Genomic DNA, 23,790 nt, shown 5'->3' on the forward strand with positions numbered 1-23,790 from the left:
ACAGGTGACATTCTACTCCTTTCTATTTATTTGGCCTGAATACTACAAGCTAGATTTGTACTCACCAGCCTCACAATGCAGCCTTAGTAGCCTGCTGGCATGGGCATCCAAGTTCGCAGCCCTCTCATCTGCAGCTCTACAGGAGATAGATAAACATTTATGCATACTTATCCATCACATACACAGGCTGGACTTCGAAAAATACTTATTGATACTGATACTTACACACATCTGGAACATTCCCTGCCTGTGCATCTTAGACCCATTGGTGCAAGAACTCCCTCTTCTTACACTTCAAGTCAGCAAAATGGTGCCAGACCTATTCACCAGTCTGAGGAATGCCAGTGGCACTGGTGAGATCACGTGCTAGATGGTCCTATGCATCTGCTTTATATTGTGAGCCCTGGTACTGGTCCTGCAGCAGTCTCCCTTCATGGTCTTTTGCTAGGAGTCCAAACATGACCCTGGACTCCTGAATGCCCCAGCGCTCTACCCAAAAGCATACACCCTCAACAACACCAGCCATAATGCCTGCATTGATAAGCTACAAGTGGTTATGGGCTGTATTCCCACCTGCGAGGTTTAAATAGGGTTAATGTTTTGCACTTTGCTGTGATTGGACGGTTTTGAATATGTTGAGCTAAGTTAAGCGATGGGAAAACCTGCTTAGCAAAGATAAGCATTGTTTAAAGGGGTAGATGCAAAGCACTGCTTACCAGTGCATAAATCTGCTTAGCTATGCTAATTATCGCTAAGCATACAAATTTAAGCAATGCTTACTCCTGCTAAGCATAGCTGAGCACACTTTAGTGTTGTTCAGCTTTCATTTTATTGACTATCAGGACTGCTGGGTTGATTCCTTCTTAATGACATCTTATGATATGTATGTTTCCCTTCCATAACATCCCCCTATGTGCTTTCATTACATTATATTCTTTTGTGGCTATACTGTATGGGAAGCTTGTGTTTATATGGGGGTTTCACATCTGTACTACACTGACACCTCACATTTGGACATGCTACACTACCCTGGTTAACAAATATATATTATTCAGTACATATTTATGACAAAAGATGCTTTTCGTGCTGCTTTCACATATAAAAATGAACGGACTGCATTGGGGCTTGAACCATGAATGACTGTATGTGAAGTGAAAGCTGTAACCACTATGCTATTACACTTTGACTGTTTTGGCTGTATATTTCTATTTAGCTCCTTTGGATGTTTAAGCTATGTTATACACAGCTGTGCGATGTGCACACCAGCTGAGCTAAGCTTAGACTTTAGTGGGGACAGAAAAAAAAATATTTGTTTAATTTTTATTAGTTTAGGGATGTGCAACAGTCATACCTCTCAATAGGTTCATAGGTTCATAGATTGGTACTAAGCTATCGGCCCTAGGGCCTATACAAGCCTAACCATAACAATTCCCTGGTTATTTCTTCCCACAGCATTTACTTCATTGGACACCTGTCTAGCAGGGTGACTGACGTGATCTCCTAGGGTGAATTTCCTATCTCCCACCTAATCATCAAGGTTACTTTTGAAGAGGGTCAAAGAGGCGTTCTGCTTGACATGTATGGGCAGTCTATTCCAGAGTCTGGGGAGTCTCTGGGTAAGGAACCTATCCCTCCAGCATGTTTTGTTCATTGTAATGACAAGGTTTACATCCCTGGAGCATGTGTCTCTGAAGGATTGGGATTTCTTTAAGTGTAGCATGTCCAACAACTCTGGGTTTGATATGGCCTTGTATGTTAAACAGAGATCGCCTCTGAGTAGATGATATGCAACAGAGTATAGGTGGAGTTTTTTAGATGGTCAGCATAGGGCATCTGCTTTAGGCCTGTGATTCTTTTAGTGAGGTATTTCCACAGCCTTTCCAGTTGTTGCAGATGTCTTGAGAGCTACATACCAAACAGGGTGTTGTTTTCTATAATGGGTCTAATGAGGGATAAGTACAGTGGGACAATGACCTCCTTTTTTTTGGATGAAAAGCCCTTAGTGATGAGGTGTGCCACATAGAAGGATTTCTTGACTGTTGTGGCAATTTGGTTATCGAAGCTGAGACCACTGTCCACCCGTGTCCCTAAGTCTCTTATCACACTTTCGGTGTTTAGTGTACTGCCACCTATGTGGTAATTCATGGGTACATGTTTTTTCCCAAAGGGGATAACTATACATTTCTTGGCTTTGAGCTTGAGCCCATGGCTCTGGCACCAAGCATCTGTTTCTGTAAGGTCCTTTTGTAGAATATCCACATCATTTGGGGATTCAATAATGGCTCGCAGTTTGCAGTCATCTGTGACCTTTGCTAGCCAGAGTCCCTTAGTGTTGGCCTGTACTTCAGAGAGGTAGATGCCAAACAAGAACAGTCCAAGGAATGAACGCTGAGGTACTCCACTTGTCACTTGTCTGGAGCTGGATTTGGACTTGGCTACTTTTACAGTGTGGGTTCTGTCAGTAATCTAGTTGGCAACCCATTGAGTGACATAAGGATCATTGCCCAGTTTAGTGACTTTATCTATGATTCCAGAGTGGGGGATGGTGTTGAAGGTCTTGGCGAGGTCCAGATAGGCTGTGTGGACCACCTTACCCTAGTCCACGGCTCTGGAGACTGATTCAAAGAAGTCAATCAGGCTCAGAAGACAAGATCAACCCTTCATGAACCCAAACTGCGTGGGGTCCATTGTGTGAAGGTTGCCAATGTCTTTGTTTATACGTTCCATGATAATACATTCCATGGCCTTCCAGATCAGGTTCGTCAGACTGATGGGGTGGTTGTTCCCGGGATCCAAGGTGGATCACCCCCTGTGGAGTGTGATAACTGTAGCTGTGTGCTACTCAGTAGGTATGAAGCCTGAGGTGAGGCTATGATTAAATATCACCCTTAGGTGAGGTGCCAGTTCATTTTGTAGTTCATGTAGTATTGTCTGGTCCCATGGATGCTGTATTCTTAGCTTTGGAGTGTGCATTTTTTAGCTGTGTGGCCGTTATTACCAGAATTTGGCAATCTTTCGGTATTCAGATGGGCCCTTTAGGGGGTGAGAGGGGGTGAAGTTTGCACTGAGTCAATCTGCCAGAATATTGGGAATATCCTTGGGATCAGTATATTTAATGTCATTCTGTTGTAGCTCAGAGCAGATCTGAGCATTGCCATTTAGATTTCTGATATAGCTATTGAATGCCTTGTGGTTGTCTTTGGAATCCTTGGCAATTTTATTTTCATAACTAGCTTTGGAGGATTTTATGAGGGATCTCAGCTTCTTACTGAGGCTGGTAAGGGAGTTTTTTGTATTCTGGGATTTTCCTCTTTTCTGCAACACTTTCTTCCTTTTGTTGTAAAGTTTTTTAAGGCAAGGGACCACCAGATTGGCTTCCTTTTTTTGGAGGAGAGCATCTTGATTCTAGGGATGGCATGATTCATGCATGAGTGGATGTGCTCATACAGTGCCTTAGTGTAGGATTCAGCAGTCGAACTTTCAGTTCTCATCTGCATGGGTGTCATGAAGTTTGTTATTTCTGACTGGAGTAGCATGACTTTGACTTTGGAGAAGTTTTTTATGGAGGTTTCTTTACTAAGGGGTGGGGGTGGGATGCGGATATCAAGGGTGATTAGCTTATGGTCAGACCTGACCAACAAGGGGGTGACCATAGGTGTGGAGCATCGATTTCCCATGTTGGTAATAACCAGGTCTAGGATATTGGAGCCCCTGGTGAGACTAAGGATTATCCAGGGTGTTGGAATTTATGAACTTCAAGAACCGTTGGGCAAAGATGTTGGTACCCAAGTAGTTTTCCCAGTTAATGGCAGGGTAGTTGAAATCACCCAGTATTAGGGTGTTTGGTTGTATCTTGTCCACCTCTGACAGCATACAATGTGGACAAAGTCTAACATGATGGGAGGGTAAAGAGGACAGATTTTAAATATTGCTTCTACAAACTTAGTAAGTTGATGACTAATAGGTTTTGCAATAGCATGACTTACTTGAAGGATGTGGGGTCTTACACTCATATGTTTGTCATTATTTATTAATTTTGAGCCTCAGCTCTTTGCCAGAACACAAATCTGGACATTCTGCAAATATCTGTTTAGTTGGGGGTATGCTGACAGTGTCCGTGGACACTGTTTTTCTTTTCAAAGTGCCGTACGGCACTTGTTAGTGCAGAGGGAGTGTCTACTGTGCGAGCAATGCTTGGACATGCCCCTCGCACTCGTACATGGATCGTGTCCATGTAGAGAATACAGCAGTGCGGCTTCATGAATATGAAGGCACACTGCTGTTCTACAAGGGCAGGATCCACTCCATGGAGGAATAGCACTATTCCTGCACAGAGTTTAATGAATTCCAGGGAATAATAATATACAAGAAAACAATGTGATATACAGGAAAATAAAGACATTGTAATAAATACAAAAGAGAGGGAGAAAGGAAAGGAGGCAGAATCAATTGATACTAGTAAAGAAGAGTACACAAAATGGCAGGTAGTAAGAGGAAAGAAGAATTCTATAGGAAAAAAAGTAAGAGAAAGGAAAACGAAATTTAAAAATGTAAATACAAAAAAAAAAAGGAAAACAAGCAACGGATGAGAAAAACGCTAAAATTATTTAATTCAAAAGTTGAATATGCTAGTCTCGAATATTAACAGTATGCAAAATATGAAAAGAATAGGTATTATAAAATGGTGTGCTGCTTTAGATGTTTATATTATTATATGAGAGGAAATAAGATTATTGACAGAAGAAGAAAGGTCACAAACAGAAAAGTTATGGGGTGGGCCAGTTATTTAGAACATGGGCAAAGATACATGTTCAGGCATATGTATATTATGTCAAGATAATATTAAAATACTAGATGTCACTATAGGTTTTAGTAGTTTATAGTAGGACAAACAATGATATTAGATATAAGATGTAATACAAACTTATATAGGGTGATTGCTATATATGCTTATGTTACAAAAAAAAGAGAGATCAAATTCTTAATTATGTCAATGAAAATATGGATATTATATTGGTGGGAGATTTTAATTGTAACCTAAAACTAAGTAAAAAGATCAACAGTGATGTTAAAATGGTATATTAAATAATAAGAAGTGAGACCTCCAAGGCAGAAATGCACTCGACCACCACGACACAACATTAATCATGAGACACATAACTCTCCTAAACAGCATGCCACTCAACCAAAGCTCCTAAGGCAAAACAGTATGTCCAGCACACTAGTCATAGGTGACTCGATAGTGAGGCACACTGATGTCCCACTCACTAGGCTGAATAAGGAGAAAGTAACAGTCAGCTGCCTGTCAGATGCCAGGATTTGCCACATAATGCATGCACTCAGGCCCCTCAACAACAGGTATAAATATGACTCTGTCATTGTACATGTGGGTGTGAATGATCTGAGATGTATCTCCCCGGACTACATGAAAAGAGACATGGAGGAGCTCTCGGATTATGTAGCCCAGGCGGGTATGACCCTAGCCCTGAGCAGCACCCTACCATCACCCAGAATGATACCACAGTGCAAGCAGAAAATTATTGGTTTCAACAATTGGCTAAGTTTCTAGTGTCATTCTAAGGGGATCCAGTATCTGTCTGCCAGGGATGATATGATTGACAGACCTCAATGCTTTGCTAGAGATGGCCTGCATCTGTCACCCCTGGACTTCTGGATACTGACCAAGGCTCTTGCTAGCCCTATAGTGCCTTTTTAGGCAGTGTTCCAAAGAACAAATTACCACCGTAACAGCTACAAACAAATGCAATCTGAGGGTCATGCTGCTCAACACTAGACGTCTAATTCTCAAAATGCACTCACTCAAAGCACTCCTTAAAAATGGAAAACATCGACATTTGTGCCATAACAAAGACCTGGTTCAAGGTAGCAGAAACTACTCATGTATGAATAAACTTGCCCAACGTTTTCTGGAATTCATTAATTCCAATGCCAGGACCAGCTCATTCTTACCCCCACTAGAGGTAGCAACATCCTTATCCTGGTCATTACTAACATGGGTGACCATTGCAACTTATCACTGGTCAGATCTGACCACGAACTAATTGGAAATCCACATCCCTCCTACCCCCCACCCCCCACAAAGGTAACCACCATGAAAAACTTCTGAAAAGCTAACTTTGCGCTCCTAAAAGCAGAGGTGGCTAACTTCACGGCACCCATGCAAATGGAGAATAGTTGCATGACCACCGAATCATGCACCACTGCACTATATGAACATAAATGCATGGATCTTGCCATACCTAATAGAACCAAGATACTCTCCTCCAAAAAAAGGAAGCCAATCTGGTGGTCCCCTGCCATAAAAAAATCTCTACAACAGAAGGAGGAAACTGATGCATAATAAGGTGAAGTCCCAAGAATGAAAAACCTCCCTTATCAACCTCAACAAAAAGTTGAGATCCCACATCAAATCCTCTAAAGCTAGCTATGAAATCAGAATTATAGTAGATAGTAAAGGCAACCGCAAGGTCTTCTATAGTTATGTAAAGAATTTTCACTGAATTACCCAGATTTGCTCTGAGCTACTGCACAATGGTACCTCCTATACTGAGCCAACAGATATTGCCAATATACTGGTCGACAGATTCAGTGCCAACTTTGCCCCTTTCTCACCCCCAAAGGACCAGTCAGAATACCAGTAGATTGCCAGGCATCCAGTTTTACTGCTGCACAGGTTAAAACAGCACTGTTCAAGGTCAAGGATACAGCTCCTATGGGATCTGACAATATCCCTGGCTGTGTTCTACATGAACTACAGAGTGAACTGGCACCTCACCTGTGTGCCCTGCTCAATCATAGCCTTACCTCAGGCTTTGTCCCTACTGGAAGGCACACTGCTACAGTCTTCCCTATCCACAAAGGAGGAGCAACTATAGACCCTGGAAACTATTGCCCCATTAACCTGACAAGTCTGATATGGAAAGCTATGGAACCCATCATCATGGACCTAATAAACAAGGATATAGGGGAATCTCCAAACTCTGGATCCCACACAGTTTGGTTTTGTGAAGGGTAGACCATGCCTGCTCAACTTGTTTGACTTCTTTGAGTCAGTCACCAGAGCTGTGGATGAAGGCAATGTGGTTCATACAGCCTCCCTTGATCTAGCCAAGGCCTTTATACCATTCCCCACTCAGGAATCATAGAAAAACTCACTAAGCTAGGCATCATATTACTAAAGTAGCTGATTCCAAGTCAGACTGCCAACCAGTCACGAGTGGAGTCCCACAGAGATCAGTCCTGGGTCCTCTCCTGTTTGGTATCTACTTCTCAGAAGCCCAGTCCAACATGAAGGGACACTGGCTGACAAAGTTTGCCGATGATTGCAAGTTGGGAGTGATTATTAACTCCCCAAGTGATTCTGACATCCTACAGAAAGACCTCACTAAGACCAACCACTGGTGTCAGAACCATGGCTTAAGCTCAATGCCAAAAAATGTGTCGTCATCCCCTTTGGGAAAAACCCAGTTCTCATGAATTACCACATCAAAGGTACTGCACTGAACACAGAAGGCATTATAAGAGATTTGAGAACACAGGTTGACAGCAACCTCTCTTTTGACCACCGCTTTACCACTGTGGTCAGAAAGTCCTTCTATGTGGCACATCTCATTACTAAGGGTTTTGCATCCAGGAAGAAAGAGGTCACTGTCTCCCTCTACTCTTCCCTCATTAGGCCAATCATCAAGTACAATGGCCCATTTGGCATGTACCTCACTAGACACCTGCAAAAACAGGAGAGGCCACAAAAGTACCTCACAAAGAGGATCCTAGGCCTTAACCACATCCTAAATGGACAGACACAAAAACTGCAACTATTCTCTGTCTCATATTGCCTACTTAGATGCAATCTCTGCTTGACATACAAAGCCATGTCTAACCCAGCTCTGTTAGAAATGCTACATCTAAAGAAATCCCAGTCCCTCCACACCACATGCTCCAGAGACCTCAACCTCATTATCACGATCAACAGAACATGCTGGATGAACAGGTATATAACCTAGAGACTGCCCATGGTATGGAATAGACTTCCCATATATGTCAAACAGAGCACCTCACTGGCCCTCTTCAAGAGAAATCTTGATGAGTGGAGAGGAAATTAGAAAATTAACCCCAGGGATAACTCCAATGGCTCTACTTGACAGAGGCACTGGGAACTAAGGTCGGGTGGCATGATGCCAGGGTAATCCTATGGGCTAGGCTTGTAAAGGCTTCAGGACTATTAGCCTAGTATGCATGTATGAACCTATGAACCTATATATATATGTATATAAACATACATATATATATATATATATATATATATATATATATATACATATATATATATATATATATATATATATATATATATATATATATATATATATATATATATATACACACACACACCCATATGGAATAATAAGCATTGGACTTATAAAAGAAATGAGATTGAGACTGAAATTGATTATTTTCTCTTATCAGATAGCTTAAAAGTACACAAAAAGGGACAAAAAAGCCAGGATTCTCAGATCATATAGCTATATAGTTAAAAGTACATGAGAAAAAAAGAATATATAAGAATAGGTTAATGAAGTAAAAGATTGAATAAAAGATATTTAAAACAAGATGATAGGAAAGTAAAAAATTATGGAAAGATCATATAAGCATGAGAAAATGTTATGAAAACTTGACAAGATGGTGGATAAGTTTTAAAGAAAAGCACAAAAATGCTTTTGCAATACTTAGAGAATAAAAGTAAAAAAGAAAAAGCAGAATATAAAACACTTATTCAAGCTATATATAGATATTCATTGCAAGACAAGAGAACTTTTCATAAAAAAGGAATTATATGAAACAAATAAAAAAGATTAATAATCTATAATAGAAATATATTGCTTACAAGGAAAAAGAGAAGTAACACCTTGTTTAAATAAACTAATGAAAGAAAACAAAAATTAATAAGGGAATTGAAAAATAAAGAAGGAAATAAAGTAGCAACACAAGAAAGAATATGTGAGATAATTAAAGAATATATAGTACAATCCTTTCTTAAGAAAGAAATAGAAATAATTCAAAAATATGATCTTAAGTTAAATAAAACATAATAAACTTTGGAATGAATCATACAATTGAGGAGCTAAATGAAATACTGAAAGAAATTAATATGAATACAGCTACAGGATTAGATGGTATTGAATTCCATATGTATAAAGGGGAACACTTTATAAGCTTGAAATGCTGAAATCTTGAATTTCAGTATCTCGAGTTCATAAAGTGGAAGAATTGGAAGGTCACAACCATAGAAGTGCGAAATTCAAAATCTCGAATGCGGGAGATTTTGAATTAGCGGTTCTGGTGTTGAACTGTGTTCATGGGTTCAGGTAAGTGCTTTTGTTTAAGGGTCTTGGGTAGGGGTTGTTGTGTGTGTTAGTGTATGTTGTTACTTTGATGTGTGTATGTGAGAGGAATGTAGTTTGTGTGGTGGTGTTTTGTGTCTGTGTGTATATAGTGTGACCTTGGAATTAAACTATTTAAGTAGGAGGGTGTAGGGGTGCAGGGTAGATGTGTATGCTTATTTAGTTTTGTGCGTGTGTGTTGTAATGGTGTTTGAAAGTGTTGGGAGTTTGAATTTTGTGGTTTTGCGGTTTTGAGATTTAGGGCTTCATGATTATATAGTTTAGGGTATTTGGATTTTCTACTTTATAGGGTCGAGATTCTGTAATTCGAGATTTTAGAATTTCAAGCTTATAAAGTGAATCCGTATAAAGATATAGAAAATTGGAAGACACTTATATTTGTAGAAGTAGTAAATGAATGGTTAGAATTTGGGAATGCTATATAAGGAAATATGTGTAGGAACTACATTATTTATATGGAAAAGGGGAGAAATAGATGATAGAAAGAACTGGAGACCAATAGTACTAAACAATACAGATTATAAACTATTCATTAGAATTATAGCTAAGAGACTGACAAATAAAATTGACAAGTTACTCAATCAAACAGTATTTGGTAGAAAGGGAAAAGGAAGTCAAGACATTATGGTTGATGAAAGAAATAATTGATTATATTATAAATAAAAAAGTAGAAGCAAAAATTATGATAGGAGACTTAAGTAAGGCATTTGACAAAATACAATATGAATCTTTATGGGACATAATAGAGGCATATACTATAGGTAAAAGAATAATACAAATAATCATTCAGCTTATATGAGGAATATTATTAAATGAAATATAAATGGATGGGTAAGTGATGAAATAAAAGTAGAATGTGGAATAAGACAGGGACATCCAATTAGTAGCATTATTTTCATTATACTTATGAACACAATGGTGACAAAGATTAATTTAATGACATATATTAAGGATATAAGACAGTAAATTTGATACAATTACCTATATGACTGTGTTAATAACAAGAAACAAAGCATGGATAGAAAAAAAATAGGTAAAACATTAAAGACATTGCTAAATAAGATTGGTATATGTATAAATGATGAAAAAAGTATGAGTTTTGTGTTCAAAGAAAATATAGGAGATATAAAATTTAACAAAGAATCTATAAATATAATAGGAATAGATTTTGGACTAAGTGTTTATAACGAAAAATAATGGGAAAAATTAGTGCAAAAAATAAAGAAAGTGTAATTTTTGGAAAACATATAGATTGGCATATAGAAAGAAAGTATATTTGATACATTCTATTATAATAGGTAATATAGCATATACAGCCAATATCTATATGATAGCATCACAGTATGAGAAAGAAACAATGTCTGTTATATTTGCATTCATATGGGGTCAAGACTGAGTCTAGTCAAAAGAGGAATTTTGTACATGAAAAAGAACAAGGAGGATTGGGCCCAATTAACCATTGTGCATGCTGCATCACTAAACCAATATAGAGCTTTAATAGGTTATACAAAACAATGTAAGAATCTGATAGATTCATATTATATTACTAATATCAGTGTTCTTTGGAAAAATAGAAATAAGAAAAAGACTTAAGGGGATCATAAATAAAGAGATAAAAGAATATTAAAATAAAATCTTGTAATGAAAATTGAAGTTGAATGTGAGTGAATAAATAGAAAGGAATGGTATATAAATATTGTGGGTCAACATTGCTTCATTGATTCTTGAAAGCATTTAGAAATGAGAAAAAAGAAAGCAATAGATGGTATAAAATATACTTGAATGCAAGGACTTTTTGAGGAGATTATCTATAACTAAATTACCTGTTAACACAACTAAGCCTTACAAAAGAAAACAAGACAGATTGTGTAATTATTGTGGAGAATTTGAAACTACAGAGCATGTGTTTTGAAATGTGGGAGAGTTAAAAAATTATGGGATGAAATATGTAAGTGTAAAATGGAAGGTTTTACAAGAAATGGAGCAAATGAATATGGAGATAGTTGAATATGTTTTTTATGGTGCAAAGAGCAAGAAAAAAATGAAGAAAATTGACAGTATTATATTTTACGTTTCTTGGACATTATGGACTGAAAGGCTGAATAAGTTTAATGATAAATGGGATTTGACAGAAATTCTAAAGAAAATACATTTTTGATTGCGGGAAAAAAAAAGGTGAGGGGAAATGTTTATTAATATGAATTCAAATAGCATTGTATAAAATGTATATAACTGTAAATATTACTAATATGCATATAATAATTATTGTGTAAAAAGTCATGTCCAACAATAAAAAAAAAACTACTCATCATTGTGGGACCCATTTTGCAGGAGTATTTTCCTGTTTCTATTCCAGACACAGAGCTAGCCTGGAGAAACAGGTAGACAGATGTAGAGAGAAGGAGATGATGGAGAGGTAAGAGAAATGGAGGAGAAAACAAATACTGAGTTGGGAGAAGTTGTACAGGATTCTGAGGAGATGTTTAAAGAAATCTGTTTAATGGAGATGAGTCAGCAAATGATGGCTGTATAATTACAACCTCCATTCAGGAGGGTTGTGGGATGATTTACTTATAGAAATGGTGATGTAGAGTGAGCCAGAAAATAAAAGAAATGTTTCCTGGGGGACATTGTAGATAAATATATATGTATTTGCCTTTAAGAAGCTATCTAAGACTTGCACAAATGTATAAATACTGAGCACTTATGACTGCCATTTTGTAGTTAGTTGTTGATATGTAAGCATGTCTGTATGTAAGCTCTGTCTGTTAATGAGTTCAATAGTATTTAATGATGCTGTTATCCACTCTGATGTGTTTGTATATATTAAAGTATCTGAATGAAACCCCGAGGCTTCTCATTATATGTGTTAGAGATGAACAAGTGACATGGTGCCAGAAGTGGCATGTCTAAAGGACATGGTATCAGAAGAGAATATATAAAGGGGCATAAGGTCAGAAACAGCTTGGCTAAAACAACTTAAGGCACTTGTTTAGATGCTAGTGGAATATAAAGGAGTGGGTCATTCCCAAAATGTGCGTACTTCACAAAATACAGCCATCACAGGGCATATTTCACAGAGTACAGGCATTACAGAACATATTTCACAAAGTAAAGCATTGCAAAGAGCTTAGTGTGTATTTGAATGTTGTTAGACATTCAGAGAACAGTTTTCTCATACATAATTACAAGGTCTATATTTTCAGTGTGTTTGTGTATACTTTGTGGGAATGGAAAATGGATTTCAAAAACCCAGTGCACTTGTGTTTGACAGTAATATTGCTGAGTACTGGAGGGTGTTTGAGCAACAGTATGACATTTTCATACAGGTTGCATTTTCTGATAAAGATAACCATACAAAGGCATTTATTCTAATTAATTTACCTGGGTCAGAAGCCATTAAAAGTGAATATTCATTTGTGTATGCACCTGCTGTCTATACTGGAGAGGGGAAGCAAACATCACATTGTTGCACCAGTTGAGTCAAGGGAGGACCCAGAGTGCTTAAAATGTAAATTTAGAGAAACGTGTAACCCTGAGACAAATGTTACTATGGAGAGACACTTATTTTACACAAGGGATCAAAAGCCTGGTGAAACTTTTGCAGCATATATAACTGACCTGAGAAATAAAGCTAAAATGTGCAGATTTGGTGATTTAAGTGATGAGCTGATAAAGGACAGACTTGTGTGTGGTATAAAAGATGATGCTGTGAGAAAGATTTTGCTTTGTGATAGTTATTTAACTTTGAATAAGGCCACTGAAATTTGTCAGATAAAAGAACTGACAGAAAAGCACACAAGTATGCTTACAAATGAGAGCAGCTGTAGAAGGCACAGTGATAAAGCTTGTGTTAATAGTATGCAGCACATGCTTAAAAGAAACAGGCCCAAGCACATGGCAATTGTAACCCCTGCAGCACTCACTGGTAAACCCTAGAACGTTCTAGCACATTCCAGAATTTGCACAGTCTCAGTGAAGCATAAGAGTGAGACAACAAACTCAAGGCATTGGTCCCAATCCTGTTTCATTGTCAACTGTTGTAATTGTGGTGGAAGTCATGAATCTGAAAGGAAGATTTGTTTAGCTTTTGGTCAACAATGCCACAAATGTAATAAATGGAATCACTTCAAAAGATCTTATAAATGAAAAGGCCCACATTATTTTATTAAAAGGGAACATTTTAAGAAATGAGTTAATCAGTTAGACAGTGGCTGTTATACCCTTTATGTTGATTGTGTGTCAGTGCTTCATGAAACAGTCAGTGCAGTGGATTTAAGGGCAAAGAATTAAGTATTCTGTACTGTTCAGCTAAATGGCAAATGCATGGAGTTCAAAGTTGACACAAGTTCTAAGTGTAATGTTATGCCTGCAGAAACACTTGCTAGAGTTTATAAAAATGAAAGGCTTGATTTGTCAAGGTGTGCAAAGCTTGTTGCTTATGGAGGTGAAGAAATTCAAACTGAAGGCTCAGTAGCGCTTTCATGTTACTTTGCCGGAAGAAGCTATGACTTATTATTCTATGTGGTCAAAAGGGGTGTCCAGTCATTATTAGGGCTCAGAGACAGTTTGAAAATGGGGCTGCTTTAATTTAATAAGGAAGTCCATCGAGATAGCTTAAAAGACCATTACTCTAATTTTACGCAGCACATTTTTTTCTACCTATGCTGATCTGTTCCAAGACAAACTTGGCAAACTTCCAGTTGTGTACTCCATGAAGTTAGGCTCAGAGGACAGTCCAATTATCAGTCCAGTGCATAAAGTTCCAATAGCCATGCAGGACAGCGTCAAAGCTGAGTTAGATAAAATGGTGCGATGAGGTGTGATTTGTCCAGTAGAAACTCTAACTGAATGGGTATCTTCCATGGTGGTAGCTCACAAGAAATGCTCAGATGACATCTGAATATGTATTGACCCACAGGATTTTAACAAAGTGTTAAAAATACCTCATCATCTAATACTCACAGTCAAAGAAGTTGCAGCCTTGATGCCAAATGCTACTATTTTTTCTGTCTTAGATGCAAAGAGTTCATTTTGGCAGATTCAGCTTGACAAAAAATCATCATTGCTCACTACTTTTAGTACTCCATTAGGCTGGTACAGATTTTTGAGAATGCCATTAGGGATACATTCTGAAAGTGAAGTCCTTCAACATGCAATGGAGCAATTTTTTTCTGGGTATTCTTGTGCCATTATAGTAGATGACATATTAGTAGGAGGTTGTGATGAAGCTGTACATGACAGAAACCTCAGAAACGTTCTAGAATGGGCACGTCAAGTGAATTTTAAGCTCAATCCATACAAATGCAAGTTCAGGCTACAAGAAGTCACTTATGTTGGTCATTTATTTGCAAGTACAGGTTTCCGACCAGATGCTACAAAACAAACAGCCATTCTGGAGATGCCAGCTCTAGACAATGTTCAAGCCCTCAGTACACTACGCAAACAGGTACAAACAGCAAAAAATCCACAAATCCAAGCTATAAACAGAAATTCATGCAGCCACATAAAAACAAATTATTTTAATGAAATAAAGTAATATAAGCGTTTTTGTTTTACAACACATAAAACTTCTTTAGATACACATAACTTTGAATATTCATGATTTAAATAATAAGTGCTTGCTCTGATGTCACAACTATTATCAATTTTACAATTCACATTTAAAGTCATATGTTCCTCTTAATCAAGTTGAAAAGTCCTTTTTAAGTGTATAAAAAACAGCATCAAAATAATTAAAAATATCATGTTAGACACAGTTATAAGCTATAAACCTTCAAATAGTCTGAAAAAATCATACAATAAAAAATATTTATAATAATACATCCATCTATTTTTTATTTTTTATTTGTTTTATACACATAATTTCGTATTTATTTTTTTATATTATTTATTTTTTTTTTATTTTATTTCAGTTTGTTAACCGGGAAAGTCCACTGGGCCAAGGTAGCCCGTTTTCAATGGAGGCCCAAGGAGAAAAGCTCCAGACAGAAATATAATATTAAAACATATTTAAAAGTGGTAACTAGTACAGCATATAAGAGAAACAAATTAACTGAAAAGAATTCAAATATAAGAACTAAGTCAACACTTATAGATATTTACAAGGACAAACAAATCAATGCTCATTTAGTACATCATAATTGTAGACAAAAGAATTTATGCTAAAACAATCTTTCCATAGATTTCAATTTCAAAATAGGAGTTATACTAACAGCACCATTAAGCCCTGGGTGTCTATAAGCCTCCAATCTAATCTGCCTTATTAATTCTTGTTTTTCCAAATATATTGACCAAGGACCCCCTCACGGGTTTCTTTCAATCATTTTCAAGGCACTAAACTTGAATCCATGCCAATGGAATAGTTACATATGTCTATATTGGACATTAGTAGTTTTTTTCAGGTCTATATTATAAGACCGAAAGTGCATATGTGTGACTACATAAAAGTCGACATATAAATAACTAACGGCCACATAATCAAAATTTTCCCTAGGAAAATAACTTACATGGCCGTTCACTAAAAAAAAATAATAATTTAACACCATGCGAACATTGACACTGTTTCTGATGAAGTCTCTTTTAAAGTTAATTTGAGACGAAAGCACTTATTTGTTGTTGTAAAATAAAGCTTTGGTTTTCCTGGAGGAGAACAAGTTCATGTGGTACCTTGTTCTGCAGTTCCTGCATTTTGAAGTACTTGTTTACTAGTTTTGGGGTTGTTTTGCACAATTTAACACTATAAACAGGTGGGGGGCTTCACCCCCCAGTTTACCTTCACATGTGTGCATTGCACAAAGGCGAACAGCAATTTCCTGAAAGGTTGTTTGCAAAGTTTGCAAACGCTGAACGGAAAAAAAGTTTGAATGTGCAATTTGAGAATACACCATTGCACATTCGACATTCTGGGGTAGATTACACTATAATGGGGATTGGGAAATGGTTCCTTTCCCCACTGTAGTGCAATCTCAGTGTTAGAATAATAAAGTAGGGGGGGTTTGGGGTGCAGGGGGGCTTGCCCCCTGCTTTACACTTCTTTTTTTTTTGTTTGACATTAATGTTTGAAAAACAGCAAATCTGCTTTTCAATTTGCTGTTTTTCGAACATTAAGGACTGTTGACGTTTTCACTTTCATGGTTTTGAGTCGCTCATATGAGCACTTGAACCACTGTGATTCGAGTTTATGAAGGTAAACCTCACCCCCCACACCTTCCAACATGGGGGGCTCTGCCCCCACACCTGCCTAACTAAATATACCAACTCCAAGATCACACTACAGGGAAGGAAAGGGCAACTCTGTGAAGTTGGCCAACTATATCCTTGCCCTATGACATAGTCATTGAATTGCTTAAATGCAATTTAATGAATGTGTCGCTGTTTCCATATTCGCTCAGAAGCATTTTCCTGCTTCTAATATAGACCCGTTTTTTCTTCTTTACATAGTACATGTGTTCATAAATATGATTGTGTAATTTTCATTTAGTTTTGCCTATATAAAAGGCATCACAGCACTGGCATCAGGTGCCATATACCACCCCTGTAGTCTCACAAGTATATTTTCTTTTAAAAAAAAATAGTCTTTGTTCCTCAAATTAATCCTATCCCCCTCCAGTATATATTTACATGTGCTACACCTACCACATTTAGACATCCTTGGGTGAAGGGTTACCTTTTCACATTTTCTTTCTAATATGTTCCTAAAGTTTAACCCTCTCCTATACATATAATAATTGGCCTGTCTCCCAATGTTCACATAATATTGTTTTCCATAAAGACATTCCAGTTTTTATACAAAATCCAATTAATTTTTGAACTCTCCAAACTGAAAGAAGTCACCATGGCCCCTGTGTATTTATGCTGTTCACTCACACTGACTGACAAGACCTTGTTTTTGCTGCTATCTAATGTTTTAATGGGTTTGAAAAAAACTGTTTTTCTCTTAATCAAAGCTCCTATAAGTTCCCAAACCATATTATAAGGATATCCCCTTTTAGTGAACTTAGTCATTAATAATTCACAGTCTTTATTAAAATCACTCTCAAGGGTACGCATACGTGCTGCTCTAACCAGTTGCCCCTTGACGACTGCTTTCTTCTGCTTATAGGGATGGGAGCTAGAATAGTGAAGTAACATGTTTGAATATGTAGGCTTTCGATACACACAAGCCACGTATTTACACCTAACCATGTCCTTCACTGTCAGAACATCCACATAAGCCATTCTTTCCTGGTTATAAGTATGGGTAAATTGTAAAAAATCGGTACTAGTATTAATATAAACAATATATCCTAGTAAACCAGTTTCATCTTCTTTCCATATTATGAATATGTCATCCAAATAACATAAATACAGCTTGATACAGTTCCTGTATTGTTGGTTAAAAATATACTTAAGCTCTCATTGTAGCATAACTATGATAGCTAATAGAAAACCCACAGGGGAACCTGTGGCTACCCTTTCCCTTTGTTTGTATATTTTGCCCTCTAAAAATATAAAGTTGCTTTTTAATATAATTTCCAATAATTCCATACAAGTATTGATACTGCCCTGATCTATTCCTTCCCTTTTTATAGGTTCATAGGTTAGTACTAAGCTAACTGCCCTTGTGAGCCATTTTAAGCTTAGCCAATTATCCCTTGTGAGACTCAAACCCTGCACCTTGTGTTTGTAAGGCAAACACCTTAACCATTAGTCCACCCTCCCAACCCAAAAGAAAAGACCTCTGCCAGTTTCAAACCCCAGACCATTGACACAATAGACTGCATGAATTACCACTAAGCCACAGCAGATATACTCAAGGCTAGGGTTGCCACCTTTTCAAATGCCCAAAGTGGGACACTTTTTGTAGAAATGTGAGATTTTGCAGGATAAAACATACTATGGCCAGTGCAAAGGTCAGAACTTCATTTTTTACCAAAATAAAAGCTTATTCTTGTAGCATTTAAGTTGCTTATGCTATTTCAAATAATATGTATGTGTTTCAAGACTGTAGCCCATGGAATCTGAGTGTGATAAAACAGGCAAACAAAAAAGAAAATTCATGTACAATTTTTAACAGAGGTAGGAAGAGAAACTTTGAAAGGACATTTGCAAACTTTATGTAAAGAAGTGTAAGACATTGCAAAAGTTTATGACAAAAGGGGTTTGTGGACTGGTGGCTGGGATTGTAATATTGTGTTAAAGACAGGGATGTCCAATGAGTCGTATACTCTTTGCATTAGTTATGAATGTGATACTATGCAAAACAGATCACAAAATGAAGGTGGCAGGTATATAATACCCGAATGGTTAAGAATTCAGTTTCTGTTAGCACAGTGCTCTCCAACCTTTTTTGCATCCAGGACTGGTTTCATGTAAGACAATTTTCCATGGACCGGCCATCACTCATACATAAAAATAAAGCATAATAAAGTGCATAATAAATACAACTCACCACAATGCAGAATCAATGGGAGCCCTGAGATTGTTTCCCTGCAACAAGATCGTCCCATGTAGGGGTGTTGGCAGACAATGACACCCGATATGTGTTCCTTATGTCCAGTCTACTCTGTAATTTAATTTTGGTTGCTGTCATTGCAGAAAATCCTGCTTCACAAAGATAAGATGTTGGAAATGGAAACAGGGTTTTCAGTGCTTATTCTAGCAAATTTCTAAGTTTATAAGAGTAATATTTAAAATCGGAACCTATTATTTGTGGCCCTGTCCAGATTTCTTGTGTGAGATGTTGAGAGGTATGGTTGAGAGGTATACAAACCTAATGTAAACCTTTTTCCTGAATCTAGAAAATGTCTATGTTTATAAGAACAATATTTAAAATCTGTCCCCATTTTGTGTTCTTTGTTTCCCCATTATTTTTTGCTTTGTCCACATTTCTTGTGCTAAGAGGTTAAGAGGTACGCTGCATGCACCTGGATTAGATCTAAAAGGCACTAGCAACTAGCATCTGCAATTATATTGAAATAACACATTAACAAGTTTATCTGACATTTCAAGTGCTGAAGTATCCCATCTCTGGTTATTCTAGGGAGAGGCATGTAAAAAGTAATAAGACAAAGGCTTCCACACAAAAAAACAGTTTCGAGTGGTCTGCTAGTATACCTGTCAGTAACAACTTCTAACCACATTTAAAGCTTATTTACCTGGACCAGTAAAAGTCAAAGCTTGAAGAAAGGCTGACAGATTCCTCTCCAAAGTGAGCAGATGGAAGCTGTGCATCCTCCAGGACTTTTTTTGTATCTTCACTTGCAGCACCAGTCAGCAACGTATTTTTTGCCATTCAAGACTTTTAGCAGTTTAACCATATTGCAGTCACACAAGAACTATTACCAGTTCACAATTGGATGAAATGTGGTGCTTGTCATTGACTCCCTTTACCCCAGGAGCAATTAGTTGATTGATTTGTATACCGCAATGCCGATTGGTTGTAACTACTGTATACAAGCAAATCATAACTTGTGCTGTGGAGCCACCACTGTTTGCTGAAGAATTTCAATGTTAAATGCAGAGCATTCCACATGATCTGGCGTACGGCTGCTCAACTTGCAGTCTATCAACTTTCTAAGTTTTTAAGAGCAATGTTTAAAATTTGACCCTATTTTTGGGGCTTTGTCTCCCTATTAGTTTTGGCTTTGTCCAGATTTTTTGTGCCCAGAAGTTGAGAGCTATGGGTTTTGTCCAGATTTACTGTGTGAGAGGTTGAGAGGTATGTAAACCTCTTAAGTCATGCTGCACACACACACACACACACACACACACACACACACACACACACACACACACACACACACACACACACACACACACACACACACACAGTATGGTCTGATTTCATGCACAGATTATGGAACTACAATCCTGAAGATGTCCTGAGAGGGAAAGATTTGGATGTGGCAGTACTATGTACTTATGCAGTTACATGCAGTAAGGCTAGGAGACAAACATGTGGGTCTGGTAACCTGAGGGAGACCCAGACAGACTGCATACTTGCAGCCAGGACTGTTGAGGTGGTTACTTCAGGGAGTGAGCTACACTGTAGCAGTGAGACTGAATGTGAGCCACAGCTGCTTGTGGGTACTGATGTTCCCTTGGACAGAGTAACTGCAAAGGTAGAGGTGAGTAGTAGTACCCAGGCTGACAGTGAGGCACCACTGTCAGAGGATGCCAGACTTCCTGTGGAAGGGGAGATGAGAAGGGTTACAAGGAGGGAGTTGAGACAGGCTCAGCTCTCAGACCCTATGTTGCAGGGCCTGAGGCAGGTAGCTAGGGAGGCACCCGAGTCTCAAGGGAAGGGAGAATCTGTATACTGGAACAAAGGGTTACTGTACAGAGTGTGGTCCCCTGAGGGAGGGCTAGAATGTGAGAGAGTACAGCAGTTGGTAGTGCCTAGAGCTTACCATCTGGTGCTTCTAGCCATAGCCCATGATATTCCCTTTGCAGGTCATATGGGCATAAAACGTACAAAGAGGCATATTATGCAAAACTTCTATTGGCCTGGAATTTCCAGAGATGTAACAGGATACTGCAGGACCTGTGAGCAGTGCTATAAGGTAGGCAAGGCAGGAGACAATGTCAGAGTTCCTTTGATGCCGTTGCCTTTGATTGAGGAGCCATTTCAGAGGGTAGCTATGGATATTGTGGGTCCTCTGAGTACCCCAAGTTCCACAGGGAAAAAGTATATCCTAGTGATTGTAGATTATGCTACACGATATCCTGAGGCAGTGGCTTTGTCCTCCATTGAGGTCGAGAAGGTGGCAAATGCTTTGTTAGAGATTTTCAGCAGGGTAGGTTTCCCAAAGGAAATACTGTCTGAAAGAGGTGCCAATTTTATGTCAGACCTGCTGGCTTGTCTGTGGAAGTCCTGTGGGGTGAAGCACATGAAGACCACCCCCCTACCATCCTCAGACTAATGGTCTTGTGGAGAGGTTAAACTTTACAATCAAGTCCATGCTATGGGAATTCACAGATCAGTTTAAGAGGGAGTGGGACAAATATTTGCCCCATCTGTTGTTTGCTAACAGATAGGTTCCCCAGGAATCCACAGGTTTTTCACCGTTTGAATTGCTGTATGGGCATAGGGTGAGGGGACCTCTAGATTTAATTTGAGATGAGTGGGAAGGTGAGTGTGAGTCTCACATGGAGTCTGTTGTGGCATATGTCCTAAACCTCAGGACAAGGCTCAGGGAACTCATGGTCCTGGCCCAGGAGAACCTGGCAGAAGCCCAACAACAAAAAGGTGTGGTATGACTGGAATGCTCGAGCTAGAGAGTATGATGTAGGGTAGCAGGTGATGCTTCTCATTCCTGTCAGACACAACAAGTTGCAAGCAGCTTGGGAGGGACCCTACAAGGTGGTAAGAAAGATAAGTAATGTTAACTATGTGGTGGAAGTGCTAGGCAGATGGCAGGGTCACAAATTGTACCATGTTAACATGATGAAACCTTACCATGATAGGGAGGCCCTTGTGCTGGGCATTTGCGGTGGATGGTAGGAGGAGTCTGAGAGAGATCTTGTGACTGATCTCCTCAGCGAGGCTCGGGCTGGGACCTCGGTGGAAGGTGTAGCAATGTCCCAGCAGCTATCTCCTAGCCAGGTTCTAGAAATCCAAGCAGTATTGCAGGAGTTTGGGGGCATGTTCACTGGGAAACCAGGGAGCACCCACCTGGTGCAGCACCAGTTGGATACAGGACCCCAAAGGCCTATCAGGTAGGCCCTTTATAGGGTGCCTGAGATAGTCAAACAGACTCTGAGGGAAGAGGTACAGGAGATGTTGGACCTAGGGCTGATTCAGGAGTCCAACAGTCCCTGGGCCTCCCCAGTGGTACTGGTGCCAAAGAAGGATGGCAGCACCAGGTTCTCTGTGGATTACAATAAATTAAATAGTCACACAGAGACAGATGCTTACCCCATGCCTAGGATAGATGAGGCCCTAGAGCAACTGGGTGGAGCTAAGTATCTTACAACCACTGATCTTACCAAGGGTTACTGGCAGGTGCCCTTGACTCCCAGTGCTAGAGAGAAGTCAGCCTTTGTGACTCCTTTTGGCTTGTATGAGTTCACAAAGATGCCCTTTGGGATGAAGAATGCCCCAGCAACTTTCCAGAGGCTGTTAGATCATATCTTAGCAGGAGCAGGAGGGTTTACTCTTGCTTACATGGATGATATTGCTATCTACAGCCATTCCTGGCAAGAGCACCTTCAGCATGTCAGGAAGGTACTGGGCAGACTACAGAGGGCAGGGTTGACCATTAAGCTGAGCAAATGCAAGGTGGGTATGGCAGATGTCTCCTACCTAGGGCATAGAGTAGGGAGTGGTAAGATAAGGCCAGAACCTGCCAAAGTGGAAGCCATTCAGGCATAGCCTGCACCTGTTACCAAAATGCAGGTGAGGGCATTCTTGGGGACAGCAGGGTACTACAGAAAGTTCATTCTGAGTTATAGTACCATAGCTGCTCCCCTCATAGACCTGACAAGAAAAAACAGGCCATATAAGGTAGTGTGGCCCCCAGCATGTGAGCAGGCATTTTGAAAGCTTAAGGAAGCTTTGGGATGACCCCCTGTGTTAGCCAGTCCAGACTACAGCAAAGACTTTGTTGCGCAGGTGGATGCTTCAGACTATGGGGTGGGGGCTGTAGTTAGCCATATTTCTTCAGAGGGAGAAGAGCACCCAGTGGTTTATCTCAGTCGTAGGCTTCAACCCAGGAAGAAATGCTATGCAGCGGTAGAAAAGAAATGTCTAGCCATAGTGTGGGCACTACAAAAATTTCAGCCTTATCTGTATGGAAGAAAATTCACTGTGATGACAGATCACAACCCTCTAATATGGTTAAACAGAGTCAGTCGGCAAAATGCCAAGTTGCTACGATGGAGTCTGGGGTTGCAAGCATATGATATGTCAGTGCAGCACAGCAGTGGGAGTAGCAATGCCAATGCAGATGGGCTCTCAAGACAGGGAATGGGGTGAGGTACACCCAGATAGACCTGACACTCTCAAGTGATGTTTCTCAAGGGGCACTTGAAAAACTTGCTTGAGTTCCGCAGGGGGTGGGGGAGACAAGGGAAGATTGGGGAGAGATGGGTGAAGGCTGCCAGCCTAGTCAAATAGAATTTGATATATAATTCTGGCATTTGTAAATAAATGTAAAATACTGGCATGTTTTCTCGAGTGTAAAAGAATACTGTGAAATGTGGAACTGCAGAATATGTGAGAACATTGCACTGTACTGGCCCAGTGAAGCATGTTGTGAGCCTTTCATGTTAGAATTCGGCTCCAGTGAGTCTGGATGAAGGTTACATGCCCATTGTTTTAAGGCTAAAATTTATGACCAGAATTTAGATGTGGAATGTGCTTTATTGCTCTGGTTTCTGTTAG

This window comes from Protopterus annectens, chromosome 10.part0, assembly GCF_019279795.1.
Source record: "Protopterus annectens isolate FY-2018-M chromosome 10.part0, PAN1.0, whole genome shotgun sequence".
NCBI lineage: Eukaryota > Metazoa > Chordata > Ceratodontiformes > Protopteridae > Protopterus > Protopterus annectens.